Below are 17,866 nucleotides of genomic sequence, written 5' to 3' on the forward strand. Positions count from 1 at the left end.
ATGATACGGAATGGATACATTCTTTTAACTGGAATTTAGGATTTAATTATATCATGATACGGAATGGATACATTCTTTTAACTGGAATTAGGGATTTAATAATATCATGATACGGAATGGATACATTCTTTTAACTGGAATTGATACGGAATGGATACATTCTTTTAACTGGAATTTGGGATTTAATAATATCATGATACTGAATGGATACATTCTTTTAACTGGAATTCGGAGGATTTAATTATATCATGATATGGAATGGATACATTCTTTTAACTGGAATTTGGAGGATTTAATTATATCATGATACGGAATGGATACATTCTTTTAACTGGAATTTGGGATTTAATAATATCATGATACGGAATGGATACATTCTTTTAACTGGAATTTGGGATTTAATAATATCATGATACGGAATGGATACATTCTTTTAACTGGAATTTGGAGGATTTAATTATATCATGATACGGAATGGATACATTGTTTTAACTGGAATTTGGAGGATTTAATTATATCATGATACGGAATGGATACATTCTTTTAACTGGAATTTGGAGGATTTAATTATATCATGATACGGAATGGATACATTGTTTTAACTGGAATTTGGAGGATTTAATTATATCATGATACGGAATGGATACATTCTTTTAACTGGAATTTGGAGGATTTAATTATATCATGATACGGAATGGATACATTCTTTTAACTTGAATTTGGGATTTAATTATATCATGATATGGAATGGATACATTCTTTTAACTGGAATTTAGGATTTAATTATATCATGATACGGAATGGATACATTCTTTTAATTTGAATTTGGGATTTAATTATATCATGATACGGAATGGATACATTCTTTTAACTGGAATTTAGGATTTAATTATATCATGATACGGAATGGATACATTCTTTTAACTGGAATTTGGAGGATTTAATTATATCATGATACGGAATGGATACATTCTTTTAACTGGAATTTGGGATTTAATTATATCATGATACGGAATGGATACATTCTTTTAACTGGAATTTAGGATTTAATTATATCATGATACGGAATGGATACATTCTTTTAATTTGAATTTGGGATTTAATTATATCATGATACGGAATGGATACATTCTTTTAACTGGAATTTAGGATTTAATTATATCATGATACGGAATGGATACATTCTTTTAACTGGAATTTGGAGGATTTAATTATATCATGATACGGAATGGATACATTCTTTTAACTGGAATTTGGGATTTAATTATATCATGATACGGAATGGATACATTCTTTTAACTGGAATTTGGGATTTAATTATATCATGATACGGAATGGATACATTCTTTTAACTGAAATTTTGGATTTAATTATATCATGATACGGAATGGATACATTCTTTTAACTGGAATTTGGGATTTAATTATATCATGATACGGAATGGATACATTCTTTTAACTTGAATTTGAGATTTAATTATATCATGATACGGGATGGATACATTCTTTTAATTTGAATTTGGGGGATTTAATTATATCATGATACGGAATGGATACATTCTTTTAATTTGAATTTGGGATTTAATTATATCATGATACGGAATGGATACATTCTTTTAACTTGAATTTGGGATTTAATTATATCATGATACGGAATGGATACATTCTTTCAACTGGAATTTAGGATTTAATTATATCATGATACGGAATGGATACATTCTTTTAACTGGAATTTAGGATTTAATTATATCATGATACGGAATGGATACATTCTTTTAATTTGAATTTGGGATTTAATTATATCATGATACGGAATGGATACATTCTTTTAACTGGAATTTAGGATTTAATTATATCATGATACGGAATGGATACATTCTTTTAACTGGAATTTGGAGGATTTAATTATATCATGATACGGAATGGATACATTCTTTTAACTGGAATTTGGGATTTAATTATATCATGATACGGAATGGATACATTCTTTTAACTGGAATTTGGGATTTAATTATATCATGATACGGAATGGATACATTCTTTTAACTGGAATTTGGGATTTAATTATAACATGATACGGAATGGATACATTCTTTTAACTGGAATTTGGGATTTAATAATATCATGATACGGAATGGATACATTCTTTTAACTGGAATTTGGGATTTAATAATATCATGATACGGAATGGATACATTCTTTTAACTGGAATTTGGGATTTAATAATATCATGATACGGAATGGATACATTCTTTTAACTGGAATTTGGAGGATTTAATTATATCATGATACGGAATGGATACATTCTTTTAACTGGAATTTAGGATTTAATTATATCATGATACGGAATGGATACATTCTTTTAACTGGAATTTGGGATTTAATTATATCATGATACGGAATGGATACATTCTTTTAACTGAAATTTTGGATTTAATTATATCATGATACGGAATGGATACATTCTTTTAACTGGAATTTGGGATTTAATTATATCATGATACGGAATGGATACATTCTTTTAACTTGAATTTGAGATTTAATTATATCATGATACGGAATGGATACATTCTTTTAATTTGAATTTGGGGGATTTAATTATATCATGATACGGAATGGATACATTCTTTTAATTTGAATTTGGGATTTAATTATATCATGATACGGAATGGATACATTCTTTTAACTTGAATTTGGGATTTAATTATATCATGATACGGAATGGATACATTCTTTCAACTGGAATTTAGGATTTAATTATATCATGATACGGAATGGATACATTCTTTTAACTTGAATTTGGGATTTAATTATATCATGATACGGAATGGATACATTCTTTTAACTGGAATTTAGGATTTAATTATATCATGATACGGAATGGATACATTCTTTTAACTTGAATTTGGGATTTAATTATATCATGATACGGAATGGATACATTCTTTTAACTGGAATTTAGGATTTAATTATATCATGATACGGAATGGATACATTCTATTCTAACTTGAATTTGGGATTTAATTATATCATGATACGGAATGGATGCATTCTTTTAATTTGAATTTGGGATTTAATTATATCATGATACGGAATGGATACATTCTTTTAACTGGAATTTAGGATTTAATTATATCATGATACGGAATGGATACATTCTATTCTAACTTGAATTTGGGATTTAATTATATCATGATACGGAATGGATGCATTCTTTTAACTTTTTAACTTGAATTTAGGATTTAATTACTGGAATTTAGAATTTAATTATATCATGATACGGAATGGATACATTCTTTTAATTTAAATTTGGGGGATTTAATTATATCATGATACGGAATGGATACATTCTTTTAACTTGAATTTGGGATTTAATTATATCATGATACGGAATGGATACATTCTTTTAACTGGAATTTAGGATTTAATTATATCATGATACGGAATGGATACATTCTTTTAACTTGAATTTGGGATTTAATTATATCATGATACGGAATGGATACATTCTTTTAATTTGAATTTGGGGGATTTAATTATATCATGATACGGAATGGATACATTCTTTTAATTTGAATTTGGGATTTAATTATATCATGATACGTACGGAATGGATACATTCTTTTAACTTGAATTTGGGATTTAATTATATCATGATACGGAATGGATACATTCTTTTAACTGGAATTTAGGATTTAATTATATCATGATACGGAATGGATACATTCTTTTAACTTGAATTTGGGATTTAATTATATCATGATACGGAATGGATACATTCTTTTAACTGGAATTTAGGATTTAATTATATCATGATGCGGAATGGATACATTCTTTTAACTTGAATTTGGGATTTAATTATATCATGATACGGAATGGATACAATTTCTTTTAACTGGAATTTAGGATTTAATTATATCATGATACGGAATGGATACATTCTATTCTAACTTGAATTTGGGATTTAATTATATCATGATACGGAATGGATGCATTCTTTTAATTTGAATTTGGGATTTAATTTTATCATGATACGGAATGGATACATTCTTTTAACTGGAATTTGGGATTTAATTATATCATGATACGGAATGGATACATTCTTTTAACTGGAATTTGGGATTTAATAATATCATGATACGGAATGAATACATTCTTTTAACTGGAATTTGGAGGATTTAATTATATCATGATACGGAATGGATACATTCTTTTAACTAGAATTTGGGATTTAATTATATCATGATACGGAATGGATACATTCTTTTAACTGAAATTTTGAATTTAATTATATCATGATACAGAATGGATACATTCTTTTAACTGGAATTTGGGATTTAATTATATCATGATACGGAATGGATACATTCTTTTAACTGGAATTTGGAGGATTTAGTTATATCATGATACGGAATGGATATATCTTTTAACTGGAATTTTGGGGATTTAATTATATCATGATACGGAATGGATACATTCTTTTAACTGGAATTTGGGATTTAATTATATCATGATGCGGAATGGATACATTCTTTTAACTTGAATTTGGGATTTAATAATATGATACGGAATGGATACATTCTTTTAACTGGAATTTGGGATTTATTAATATCATGATACGGAATGGATACATTCTTTTAACTGGAATTTAGGATTTAATTATATCATGATACGGAATGGATACATTCTTTTAACTTGAATTTGGGATTTAATTATATCATGATACGGAATGGATACATTCTTTTAACTGGAATTTTGGATTTAATTATATCATGATACGGAATGGATACATTCTTTCAACTGGAATTTAGGATTTAATTATATCATGATACGGAATGGATACATTCTTTTAACTGGAATTTAGGATTTAATTATATCATGATACGGAATGGATACATTCTTTTAATTTGAATTTGGGGGATTTAATTATATCGATCATGATACGGAATGGATACATTCTTTTAACTGGAATTTTGGGGATTTAATTATATCATGATACGGAATGGATACATTCTTTTAACTGGAATTTGGGGGATTTAATTATATCATGATACGGAATGGATACATTCTTTTAATTTGAATTTGGGGGATTTAATTATATCATGATACGGAATGGATACATTCTTATAACTGGAATTTTGGATTTAATTATATCATGATACGGAATGGATACATTCTTTTAACTTAAATTTTGGATTTAATTATATCATGATATGGAATGGATACATTCTTTTAACTTGAATTTAGGATTTAATTACTGGAATTTAGGATTAAATTATATCATGATACAGAATGGATACATTCTTTTAACTGGAATTTAGGATTTAATTACTGGAATTTAGGATTTAATTATATCATGATACAGAATGGATACATTCTTTTAACTGGAATTTAGGATTTAATTATATCATGATACAGAATGGATACATTCTTTTAACTTGAATTTAGGATTTAATTACTGGAATTTAGGATTTAATTATATCATGATACGGAATGGATACATTCTTTTAACTGGAATTTGGGATTTAATTATATCATGATACAGAATGGATACATTCTTTTAACTTGAATTTGGGATTTAATTATATCATGATACGGAATGGATACATTCTTTTAACTGGAATTTTGGATTTAATTATACCATGATACGGAATGGATACATTCTTTTAACTTGAATTAAATATTATTAAGAGTATACATTTTTGTCGAGCCTTCGACTTTTGTCGAAAAAGCGAGACATAGCGATCCTACATTCCGTCGGCGTTGTCGTCGGCGGCGTCCACAAATATTCACTCTGTGGTTAAAGTTTTTGAAATTTTAATAACTTTCTTAAACTATCCTGGATTTCTACCAAACTTGGAAAGAAGCTTGTTTATGATCATAAGATAGTATCCAGAAGTAAATTTTGTAAAAAAAAAATTCCATTTTTTCTGTATTTTACTTATAAATGGACTTAGTTTTTCTGCCAGTTAACATTACATTCACTCTGTGGTTAAAGTTTTTAAAATTTTAACAACTTTCTTAAACTATCCTGGATTTGTACCAAACTTGGACAGAAGCTTGTTTATGATTAAAAGCTAGTATCCAGAAGTAAATTTTGTAAAAAAAAAATTCCATTTTTTCCGTATTTTACTTATAAATGGACTTAGTTTTTCTGCCAGTTAACATTACATTCACTCTGTGGTTAAAGTTTTTAAAATTTTAACAACTTTCTTAAACTATCCTGGATTTGTACCAAACTTAGACAGAAGCTTGTTTATGATCAAAAGCTAGTATCTAGAAGGAAATTTTGTTCCATTTTTTCCGTATTTTACTTATAAATGGACTTAGTTTTTCTTCCAGTTAACATTACATACAGTCTGCAGTTTAAGTTTTTAAAACATTTATTAGATTCATAAACTATCCTGGATTTTTACCAAACTTGGACAGAAGCTACTTACAATCAAAAGATAGTATAGAGAGGAATATTTTTATTAATTTTTTTCCTCATTTTTGCTGAGCCTGTGATTAACAGCAAAAAGTAGGCGAGACACTGGGTTCCGCGGAACCCTTACGAATTTTTATTTCTGAGGATTGTTTTGATATATGTAAGTGAACAGCAACCAACAACACAAACAAAAAAATGTCAAAAGATTAGTTAATACATTTTAAATAAAGATAAATAATGTTAATACCTTTTGTCCTTCATTTGGAAATTTCAAGATAAAATAATATGGAAATTTATAAATGAAAAGGAATAATGATATATTCCCTTTAAATTTTAATAAAACCATAATTCATGTCTGATGTTAAAGATAAAGTTAAAAAATGGTGAAATAATTTTTCAAATTTTCAAATTTTAGATCAAATTGCCCTTAAAAATCAGACGTAGAACATATATGTATCAGCTATTCCTAAACCATTTTACAGATTTTTAAAGGAACTTTCAGAACAGAACATTTAAGATACCAATTTCGTAATGCAAGGTTTATCAGTATAATTTTGGGAATTTCCCAAAGAAAAGGATGTTAGTCTGAGAAAGATCTCCAACCCTTCCGGATACATTATTCTGACTCAGAGTCAACTAGACTTTGCTCTTACTTTTAAATACTACTTGCTTAAGGGAGAAGCAGCAAATACCCCTTTTAAAGTCTTTGGTTTGTCCATACATGGGATAGAGCCCTTTACCTCCAACACACCAGGCAAGCATAGGACCATTGAGGAGGTTATAATTGGTAGTGAAAAGTATTCTTTTTAAATTATTCATATTCATTTTATTTTTGGTTCATTTGTTCATTCTGTTGTTCAATTCCTAGTAGTAACAGAAAACATCAATTTTTATATTTGGTTTAAAAATATTTAATTGAAAAGTATGTCTCCATGCAAAATTATCCATCCCTCTACAGGTTGTATCTTAATATAAAAAACATCTTATTCTTAAAGTATCAACACTAACCATTACTAACAATTGGTACTTAATTAAATAGGTTGGAAGGATGGAAGACAAGAGAGTGAGAGAAATGAGAGGGGAGGGGATAGGGGAGAGAGAATAGAGACTGATGGAGTGAGTTTTCAGATAAGGGTTTAAGGTACTAGTCTTGTAGAGGGATAGGTTTTTAATATCTTCTTTTAGAAAGAGAACTTCTTGTTAACAATATGAATATGAGTAGGAATGTATACAAACCAATTTTTATTTTTGGTATGCAAATCCAGTCTGAAAGTCTTTGTTTTAAAATAATGGGTCTATTACATTTCAAAATTATTTCCAAGTCTGTAAAATTTTTGTGACCCCAGTGGCCAATCAAGGGGTTGGGGTTGGAACCCCCTTTTTTTTTTAATGATAATGCATTTGAATGGGGATATATATTTAAAACCCGCACTTTCTCCTGGGTTGGATCCCCCTTTTTTTAAAGATTGCTGGTTCCACCCCTGAACCCTTTCTCCCTTCCTATTTGGTAAAGACATATAAGATTGTGTCCATAGTACACGGATGCCCCATCCTCACTATCATTTTCTATGTTCAGTGGACTTTGAAAATGGAGGAAAAAACTCTAATTTGGCATTAAAATTAGAAAGATGATATCATAGGAAACGTGTGTACAAAGTTTCAAGTTGATTGGACTTCATCAAAAACTACCTCATCCAAAAACTTTAACCTGAAGCAGGACGAACGAACGGAGGCACAGACCAGAAAACATAATGCCCATAAATGAGGCATAACAAATGTTTGCATTGGAAAACTCCCTTAATAATTTGTATAACAACAGCCAGTCTAGCCTGTCATAATTCAGTAACTACAAGCTATTTATCTATTCTGGAAAGATATGACTGTTTCAACGCCACTTGTAGTACTCCTGGCTATTACAAGGCTGCCAGTTTTTATTGGCAGAAGCCATATAAATGGCACCTGAAAAAACACTGGTTTGAGGTATTGCTGATTAAAAGTGTAGATGTCTGAATAAACAAAAAACATCCTTTATCATGTTTTAGATTAAAAAGTAATTATATCCAAATTTCAAATTTAGTTTCAGCACAAACATTAAAGATAATTGTTGCAGAAGCCCTTTTTATTTAAAGGAAACAATATAAGATTTTAAATTTTGAATCTTCCAAAATAAATCTTTTCAGTTTTGTAAAGTGGTACATTGTGAAATTTATAATTAAAAAAACAAATCTATTCTAATGATAAGGGACATAACTCTCCAATGGTAAAAAAATACTAAACCCATCAAAATAATGTAAATGCTTAAAGCAGCTTTCAGATTTGTTAGTTTGTAAATACAAAATTAGCCTCCTCCTGGCCAAATGAAACTTAATTAACTTTGTAATAGAATTTTCCATGCCAAAAACACTTTTATTGGATAAAAAATATGAAGTAAAAACAGTGACCTTTATAATCTTAATTAATAAGCTTTTTTGGTACGAGAAAAAAAATTATCAAAGATACTTATTATTTGGCCACAACATTTAATAATTTTTTGGACACCTATTATCACAGAATATAATTTTTGCCATCTTAATTATATTGTTAAGTGTGTTGTTGGCATGCTGTCTCATTGAAATATACCTCAGATCCTCTTTTTATCTTATTCAAGATTTTCAGAAAAGCAATTTAAAAATCTGTTAAAGGTTTATTCTCTAAATAAATAGAATAATTGGTCCAGTGATCAATGGAGAATGTAAATGAGATGTGGTAAAAATGCCAATGAGATGTGCTTAGAATGCCAATGAGATGTGCTTAGAATGCCAATGAGATGTGTTAATACAACTAATGAGATGCGCTAAGAATGCAAATGAAATGTGGTAAAAATGCCAATGAGATGTGCTTAGAATGCCAATGAGATGTGTCAATACAACTAATGAGATGCGCTAAGAATGCAAATGAAATGTGGTAAAAATGCCAATGAGATGTGGTTATAAAGCTAAAGATATGTTGTAATAATGCTAATGAGATGTGGTAATAAAGCTAATGAGATGTGGTAATAAACCTAATGAGATGTGGTTATAAAGCTGATGAGATGCGCTAAGAATGCAAATGAGATGTGGCTATAAAGCTGATGAGATGTGCTAAGAATGCTAATGAGATGCGCTAAGAATGCAAATGAGATGTGGTTATAAAGCTAAAGATATGTGGTAATAAAGCTAATGAGATTTGGTTATGAAGCTGATGAGATGCGCTAAGAATGCAAATGAGATGTGGTAATAGAGCTAATGATATGTGGTAATAAAGCTAATGAGATGTGGTAGTAAAGCTAATGAGATGTGGTAATAATGCTAATGAGATGTGGTTATAAAGCTAAAGATATGTTGTAATAATGCTAATGAGATGTGGTAATAAAGCTAATGAGATGTGGATATAAAGCTGATGAGATGCGCTAAGAATGCAAATGAGATGTGGTTATAAAGCTGATGAGATGCGCTAAGAATGCAAATGAGATGTGGTAATGGAGCTAATGAGATGCGCTAAGAATGCAAATTAGATGTGGTAATAGAGCTAATGATATGTGCTAAGAAAGCTAATAAGATGTGGTAATAAAGCTAATGAGATGTGGTAATAAAGCTAATGAGATGTGGTAATAATGCTAATGAGATGCGCTAAGAATACTAATGAGATGTGGTAATAATGCCAATGAGATGTGGTTAGAATTCTAATGAGATGTGGTTAGAATGCCAATGAGATTTAGTAAGAATGCCAATGAGAACTATCCACCAGAGATTGAGCCACAAGGCTGCAAGAACTATCTTTCTTTCATGTGAATTTTGTGTATACTTTGTAAGCTCCCCTACAGCTGATAATTAACATTTTCATCAAATTATGATTTAAATTATCCTTTCTTTAAATAAAATTATTTGGTAATTAAACTCTTTTAAATAAACATTGAAAAAGCTTCTAAATTTTCAGAAAAAATTACATTAAATAGGCACTTTTGAATTTTTTGCCTATTTAAAAAAAATATACCAGTAATGGCACAAGGATAGATGATGTGTGGAATCAAATAGGTAACAACTATAGTGATAATGAAATATTCTAATAATAACCAGTTTTTTAATGTTTTGACTTAATGGACTTATTGTATGATGATATATGCGACCAGTTAGAATAGTGGACAATGAAATATTCAAACATGGAACTGACTGAAGTTAATAGACTTAAAATTCAGAATTGAAACCAGCAAGTGAATTATTTACAACGGCCTTGGAACCAGCAAGTGAATTATTGACATTTATTTTGATGTGACCAGTATTCATGTGGATGGACAGTACTAGTGGACTATAAACTGATAAATCTCACAGAAAGGCACATCACAACTGAGTCTGAAGCTGTTACATACAAAAGACAAGGTAATTATACTAAAAAAAAACATGGCAACATTACTCTTGATTACATGTTGCAATTAACATTATAGCTCTTATTTTATTTTTGGTGTGTTAATTCACTGTGTTTTCAGAAAAGCTATCAAGATAAATGCATAAAGCCAAAGGTCTTCATTAATATATTCTGATAAAGTGTACAACCAAATGTTTTTGCACCGGTAGTTTTTGCATTGGAGCAATAAAAAAAAAATTCATCCAGAAAATAGATTTAGTAATACAAACCCCACCACAATGAAGGATATATACTCTTACTTGCTCTGAATAGAAAATAAAGGATAAGCAGCTTTGACTCCACTGGTAGCAACTGTTGTGAAAAACTACTCATTACAAGTCAAAAATTGACCTGTAACATTAAAATCATGCATAACCTTAAAAGAAATAAAAATCTGAAACAGTACTTTAAGTTTGCACAGCCCAGTAAAGTACTTAGTGGAAAATTGTCCTACTTTGACGGGGGCCTCGGTGGCCGAGTGGTCTAAGTAGTTACTGCTGTAATCACTAGCCAGTCAACACTGACTCCAATCTTAATTGACTAGGATTGTCAGTTTTCCAATCGAAAGTCAGTGGTTTTCTCCGGGTACTCCGGCTTCCTCCACCAATAAAAACTGGCCGCCACGAAATAGCCCAAAAGCGGTGCTTAAAAGTGGCGTTAAAACACCAAAAATCAAATCAAATCAAATCCTACTTTGACTTATAATTAAAATTCCATCTAAGCATTTTTAAGGATGTACTTAGGTGATATAAGGTAAAAATGAATAAATCAAGCATTCAAAATTGATACTTTAAGCTGAAAGAGTATTAGTTAAGGATCAAAATAAACTAAAAATATTGATAGGTCATGGAGCTCCTTTTCGAGATATTTGATTTATAAAATATGGCAGGAAAAGGCTGGCTCAGACTTTTACCTTATATTTACATTTGTATAATTTGGGTCTCAAATCAAAAGAAAAAAAATCAAGAATCTGCTTAAATTTTGTAAAATGACCTTTTATGAGCTATTAAGTCTTATATGAAAAAATAAATGGGTGTTATGGGGCAAAATATTTTACCTTGTATCGTATCGAAAAACACCAAGGAGTCCGAACATTTAACACAAATTCCAAAACCTCACCTAAGTACATCCTTAAGGATGTGACTGTACATGATTTTTTCTTCTCCAGATATCCAGGAAATAAGAATTGTATGTGATCTATTTAAAGATCTTAGGACAGTAGGACCTGGAAGTACTATATTACCAACTTCAAGGTAAGTTTACAGTAAAAACAAAATGGTTATGAAATATTGCTCCTGCAATTATACAATGGAAACTTATCATCATACCTTTTTTATCCATAATACTGTTAATATAAAAAAAAAAAGAGAAGATGTGGTATGATTGCCAATGAGACAACTCTCCACAAGAGACCAAAATGACACAGAAATTAACAACTATAGGTCACCGTACAGCCTTTAACAATGAGCAAAGCCCTGAGCCACACAGTCTTGACCAAAATATTTGAAAGTTTGAAATTTTGATAAGAAACATTGATACTAGCAAGTTTAAATACTCTCGTTTCTGAGTTATATGTTATGTTTAATGCTTATAAATGTGATGCAAAAATTAAAATGGCATGGAAACTTAAATCCTTTAAGGTGGTATGGGAGAGTCTAAATTAAAAAATGATAGAATTTGTTCATACTTTGCCAAAGCGTAGTAAATATTTAAATATGTTCAAAAATATAATAAAAATGATAGGTCACAGCACATTTTCTCAAGCTACAGGTAGTGACAAAATGACACATTTTGTATGGATTATACAGGAAAAAACATCATTATGTGATTAGAAGCTAAACTAAATGATAGAATTGTAAAATAGAATACGAAAAGTTGGCTTTTAGAAAATGCTTTGAGAATATCAAAAGAAAAGATAGGGTCACAGTGTGTTTTATCTGGCTAAAATTCAAAATAGCAAAATTCCAAGTAGATTCCTTCAGAAAATGCACTATTTCAGAGTTACTTCACTTAAAATGCCAATTTGAAATTATTAAAATTCAAGCAGAAATAATCTTGTTAAAATATTAATATTTATGAGTTATAATCTTATAAATTTGTTCTTTGAAATGCAAATTCACATAAGTTATCTACATTTCTGCATCTAATTTTGCTAACTTGATTGAAAATCTGGACCTTAGATTCTCTGTTTTTTACAATCCAAAATGGCGAAAGACAACCATACCACCTTAAGCATGTTCAAAATATGGCCACAGACCACAATTAAATTCCCCTATTAGTTCTTTATAACGTTTTGTTTCATTAAAAAAATTGCACCTTGCATTTTTGTCAAATCTTTTGTGTGTGTAATGTATAGTACTAGTCCAAAAATATATCCAAAATTCAGAAAGATTGAACCAATGACTCTTACAAATTTAGCCAATACACATCCATACCCCTATGGACAAGTCAAGAGATGTTCCGAAAACTCTAAATATCACCTTTTTGCACCTGGCCTAATCACTCTTTCCATATCAAAATCAGTTAAAATACAACATCCAAAAGTTTATTTCACCTCTCTTCTTTTATTTCCACCCAAAAAAAACTAAGAAATGAGTGAGGAAGGGAAAGAAAAAAATTTAAGAAAAACTACACTCTAATTAAAAGGAACTATATTCGTGGACAACGAAAAGCGGAATCATTAATTGTGGTCTTGGGCCATATGCATGATATATTGATCACTGGACATTAAGCATGCAACAATCAATCAATCAATCCTATATGTATATATGGTATGAATCACTTCTGACATATCAAGAATTAAAAATGTTATTTTGTCAATTTAATTGCCATGTTTTAATTGACATTTTGTTGTTTCTTAGTAGATTAACTGAGCTTGAGAAATTACAAATGAACTGATACAGAAGAAGAGACTTTGCCATGTGGATGAACTTGGAAACAATTATTGACAAACAATATAGTGTATTAGTATTCTTGTAAAAATCAATAGAGAAAGAGAGAGAGAGAGGAAGGATAGGAGAGAGTCAGTTGTAAAGATTTATGTCTTTTTAACCAGACATGTCTATTACATTAGAATTTCAGAGGCCTACAGTTCTCCCTTAAATGATCATAGTTAATACATGAAGTAGTTAAAGTAGAGGACTTTAGTGTGACCAGTGAGAACAATCAAGCAGCTGCCATTGGTTTAAATCTCTTTTTTCGAAGATGTTTTGGTTACATTAGAATAAATCTGTGAGGAATGACAAAAAAAATGTAAAAAAAATAATTTGTGGTATTTTGTACAGTTTCATTATGCAATCTTGAATACATTTATGATTACTATTTATAAAGAAGTATTATCATTAGAATGAGGATGGAAAATGTTTAAACATTTATTTGAGACAGAGTTTTGCATTATTCCATTAAAATAATTAAATCCTTTTTGTGTGAATGAAGGACAAACAGGGAAAACAGACAAAGCTGCTATTCTATGAATTTTAAATTGTATTTATTTACATTTGATTGATTAGTTGAAGATTAACTACAAGTATTCAGCATAGTACAAAATTAAGGATGCACTGCAAGTGTATATTATCTTTATAGTTATCATCACACTATGTCCAATCTAGATGTACAACACTCTTTTTTATAGTGTTCTGTAAATTAATAGGAACACCAGTTGTGATGAATGGGAAGACTGGCAGGCTGAGAAATGGGTATAAGGGGAGGGAATACCCCTGCTTATCTTTTCATACTGGTTAGTTCCTTTGGTAAAGGTTTTGTACAAATGTTGTTCATATCAGATGTATACAATTTGAAGAGAGTTGTTATTTGGAGCTCTGTAAAAAAAAAAAAAAAAAAAAAGAATAGTAATCAGAGTTCTAGATAATAACTGGGTGGTATGAAATGTGGGTTAAATATTTTCGGTATATTTACAATGATTTTTTTTTTTTTTATGCATCTGATATTTTTTGTGTATAAAATGTTTTGTTATTTTTTACAGAATTGCTTTAGTTGCCTTCCTGACTAACATTTATTTTGGTGAATGGAGAGACTAGCAGGCTGAGATTGAGGGGAGGGATTACCCCTGCTTTTCTCTTCGTACTTGTAAATTCTGTCACTGCACGGAAGGTCAACAATTAAGAATATATAAGTTATCATTTTTTTATGTATCAATGTAAGTTAGATAAGTTATATCAGATGTATATAAAGTAAGATGAAAGTATTCTTTAGAGCTCTGTAAAAAAAAAAAGCTTGTAAACAGAGGTCTAGATAATGCATTATAAGGGGTTTGGTTTGGCATGGGGATTTCAAATTTTATTTACAAGTCATCATCTACAAAAATGCATCTGATATTATTTGCCCCAAGCCCAATTTCGTGTCCCAAATATAATGACTACAGAATATTAGTGACAGCTTGGTCAACACCCTTATTTTAAGTTTGATTCACCCCTCCTTTCGTCACCCACCCCACCCCACCCCCACCCTTTTAATAAGTAGTTATAGGTTAAGGTTTCTCATTGGGATTAATGATTGATTGATTGATTTTAATTAAGTGTCACAGAATTATTAAGATACTAATTTCTGTGTAACAAGATTAATCTCCAATATTTGAAGGTGCTTTTGATCAAGTTTTATTAAACTCAAAATGTTTAGTATTTCATCAGCTCTGTCGAATACAAAATAGAAATTTACCTCTATATATATATCTGCATTTTATATGCTACGAAATTTTGCCTGTTTTACAAAGATTTATCTAACAAAATGAAAAACCCTGTCCATGAAATTGATTTAATTGAACTTTCACACTGTTGATAATAACCCTGTTTGTACATGACAATTTTACATGTGGTAGTCTCGATGCAATATATAGTTCTTCAACTAACAACCCTGTTTGTTCATGACAATTGTACTCTTGAAATATCTGTTACAATTACACACCCATGCTTTTTCCCTATAGGGTTTTTTAATGCAGGGTGCATGTTTTTCTATGTTACCATATGTTTGTCTCTCTTTTTAATAAAGAACAATTACATAGAAATGTTTCTGTTTGTTGAAAAATTGAAAGGTCCTTATTTAGTTCCTCCTCAAAGGTATGAGTTTGTTACAAATATCTTGACCCTAGTATAATTCATCAATTTTGATGACCGACTATGTCCTTGAGGCTAGGTCAGACATAAAAACTGGTATTTGCAGCTTCAATGCCAAGGACACAATCCATTTAGAAGAAGTACTTGTCTGTCATATTTGTTTTTCATAAATTATTTGGTTATAAATTAGTCTGTTAATTCTTGTTTGAATCATCTCCCCTAGTTTTGTCCTAGGGATTATATAGAAAACTTCCTGGTATACAGTATTGATTTTGCTCATTGTTGAAGGCTGTACAGCAACATTTAGCTGCTTATAATTACCCTCATTTGAACTTTGGAGCACCTATAGACTAGTTGTCTCATCGCAATCATACCACATCTTATTTTATAGACTGGTTGGCTGGAGTCAGAATATTAATTAAGGGTATGTTGATCTAGTTTGAGGTTAAAATGTCGAAAGCCACAGATCAGAAATGGAAGTGAAAGGTTTTTTGGGGAACTTCAAGGAATTATGCTGCAATTTAATCTGTATTTGGATTCATTGGCTAGTATTAGTACGTTAGAGAACCATAACCTTCGACAGGAAAACTGACAATTATAGTCCATTAAGATGAGTCAAGTGCACTTGCCACATGCAGGGTTCGAACTTACAACCTCTGCATTGAAAGGCTAGTGATACAGTAGTTTTAACTACGACAACAACGCCACCAAGGCCTCACCTAAATTTGGATATATGTTATTTAATGAGAAAGATCCTATCAAATATGATGTCAAGTTCAAGGTCACATATACGAAAACAAACTAAATGCAGTGCAGAATCAGTGTTTTCGCACATAAAACCTTGCTAGGAAGTAAACTTAGATATGGTAAATCAATACATGGAAGACCCCAAATAATTTGTTAGTCCACATATAAAGGGTAATTCATTTCAGGACGGTACCTTTGGAACATTTCACAACAATTGAGACTATTTTTGTGGTATGATTTCAACAATAGTTTACGTATTATATAAAATGCTATTCCAAATTATTCCATATGTCAAAAAAAAAACATGAATGATTCCCAATTATTGGAGAGCCAACACATGAAACATCTATGCTTAGATTACATGTATAAGTTTGCTAATAAGTCAATTCAAGGAGAACCACAATTGGTAGGTCAGTGGTATTTAGTATGCAGTTGTATTAGCATTGGCACATATCAAGTTCATGGAGATTATTTGGCCCTGCCCCTTCAGTCATGGTCTATTGACTTAGAAACTTGAGCTGAATTTACATGTTTTGTGATTGTCTGCAAGGTGATGCATCTCATTTCCATGGCTTTTTTTTTGGCCCAGCCCCCTCAGTCCTTTAAATTGCATAGTTTACATTTTGAAGTTGTGATTAATCAGTTTATGATTACTGTAAATTCAGAAACTATTGTGTGCATTTATTATTGAGATTTTGTCAGTTTAGACTTACATGCCATTTTAATTTTTACGATTTTGAGAAAAATCCTGTTTAATTCATATAAAATATTTCAAAATGCGAGATTAAATTATTGGGTTTACAACTTTGTCGCATTTTTCGCAATAATAAAAACCTGCCAATAATTTGTGACTACAGTAAACAATAACACAAAGTCAATGATATTTAGTATGTAATAGCATTCCCTCTTATATGGCCCTTCCACCCATAGTTTATTGACTTTGGAAACTTTTGCATTGTTTAGATGTTAAAGTTTGTGTTTGTCAGTTTAAAGGGAACTTACATATGAGAAGTCAATGGTATTTGGTATGCAGTTGTATTGGCATTTACAATTTTCAAAGAGGTTATTCAGCCCTGCACCTTCAGTCATGTAAAAAAAAGAAGATGTGGTATGATTGCCAATGAGACAACTCTCCACAAGAGACCAAATGACACAGAAAATAACAGTTATAGGTCACTACGGCCTTCAACAATGAGCAAAGCCCA

The 17,866-nt window shown here is 30.2% G+C and overlaps 1 long non-coding RNA gene across 1 annotated transcript; it reads left to right on the forward strand.

Annotated features, from left to right (window-relative positions):
• The first annotated feature begins 10,385 nt into the window (after positions 1–10,385).
• On the forward strand, positions 10,386–14,829 carry LOC127717434 (uncharacterized). Its single transcript, XR_007989174.1, has 3 exons — positions 10,386–10,820; positions 12,014–12,098; positions 13,710–14,829. It is a non-coding gene; the product is annotated as an uncharacterized LOC127717434 (long non-coding RNA).
• The last annotated feature ends 3,037 nt before the right edge of the window (positions 14,830–17,866 follow it).

The sequence above is a fragment of the Mytilus californianus genome, unplaced genomic scaffold, assembly GCF_021869535.1.
Source record: "Mytilus californianus isolate M0D057914Y unplaced genomic scaffold, xbMytCali1.0.p SCAF_10, whole genome shotgun sequence".
In the NCBI taxonomy this organism is placed as follows: domain Eukaryota; kingdom Metazoa; phylum Mollusca; class Bivalvia; order Mytilida; family Mytilidae; genus Mytilus; species Mytilus californianus.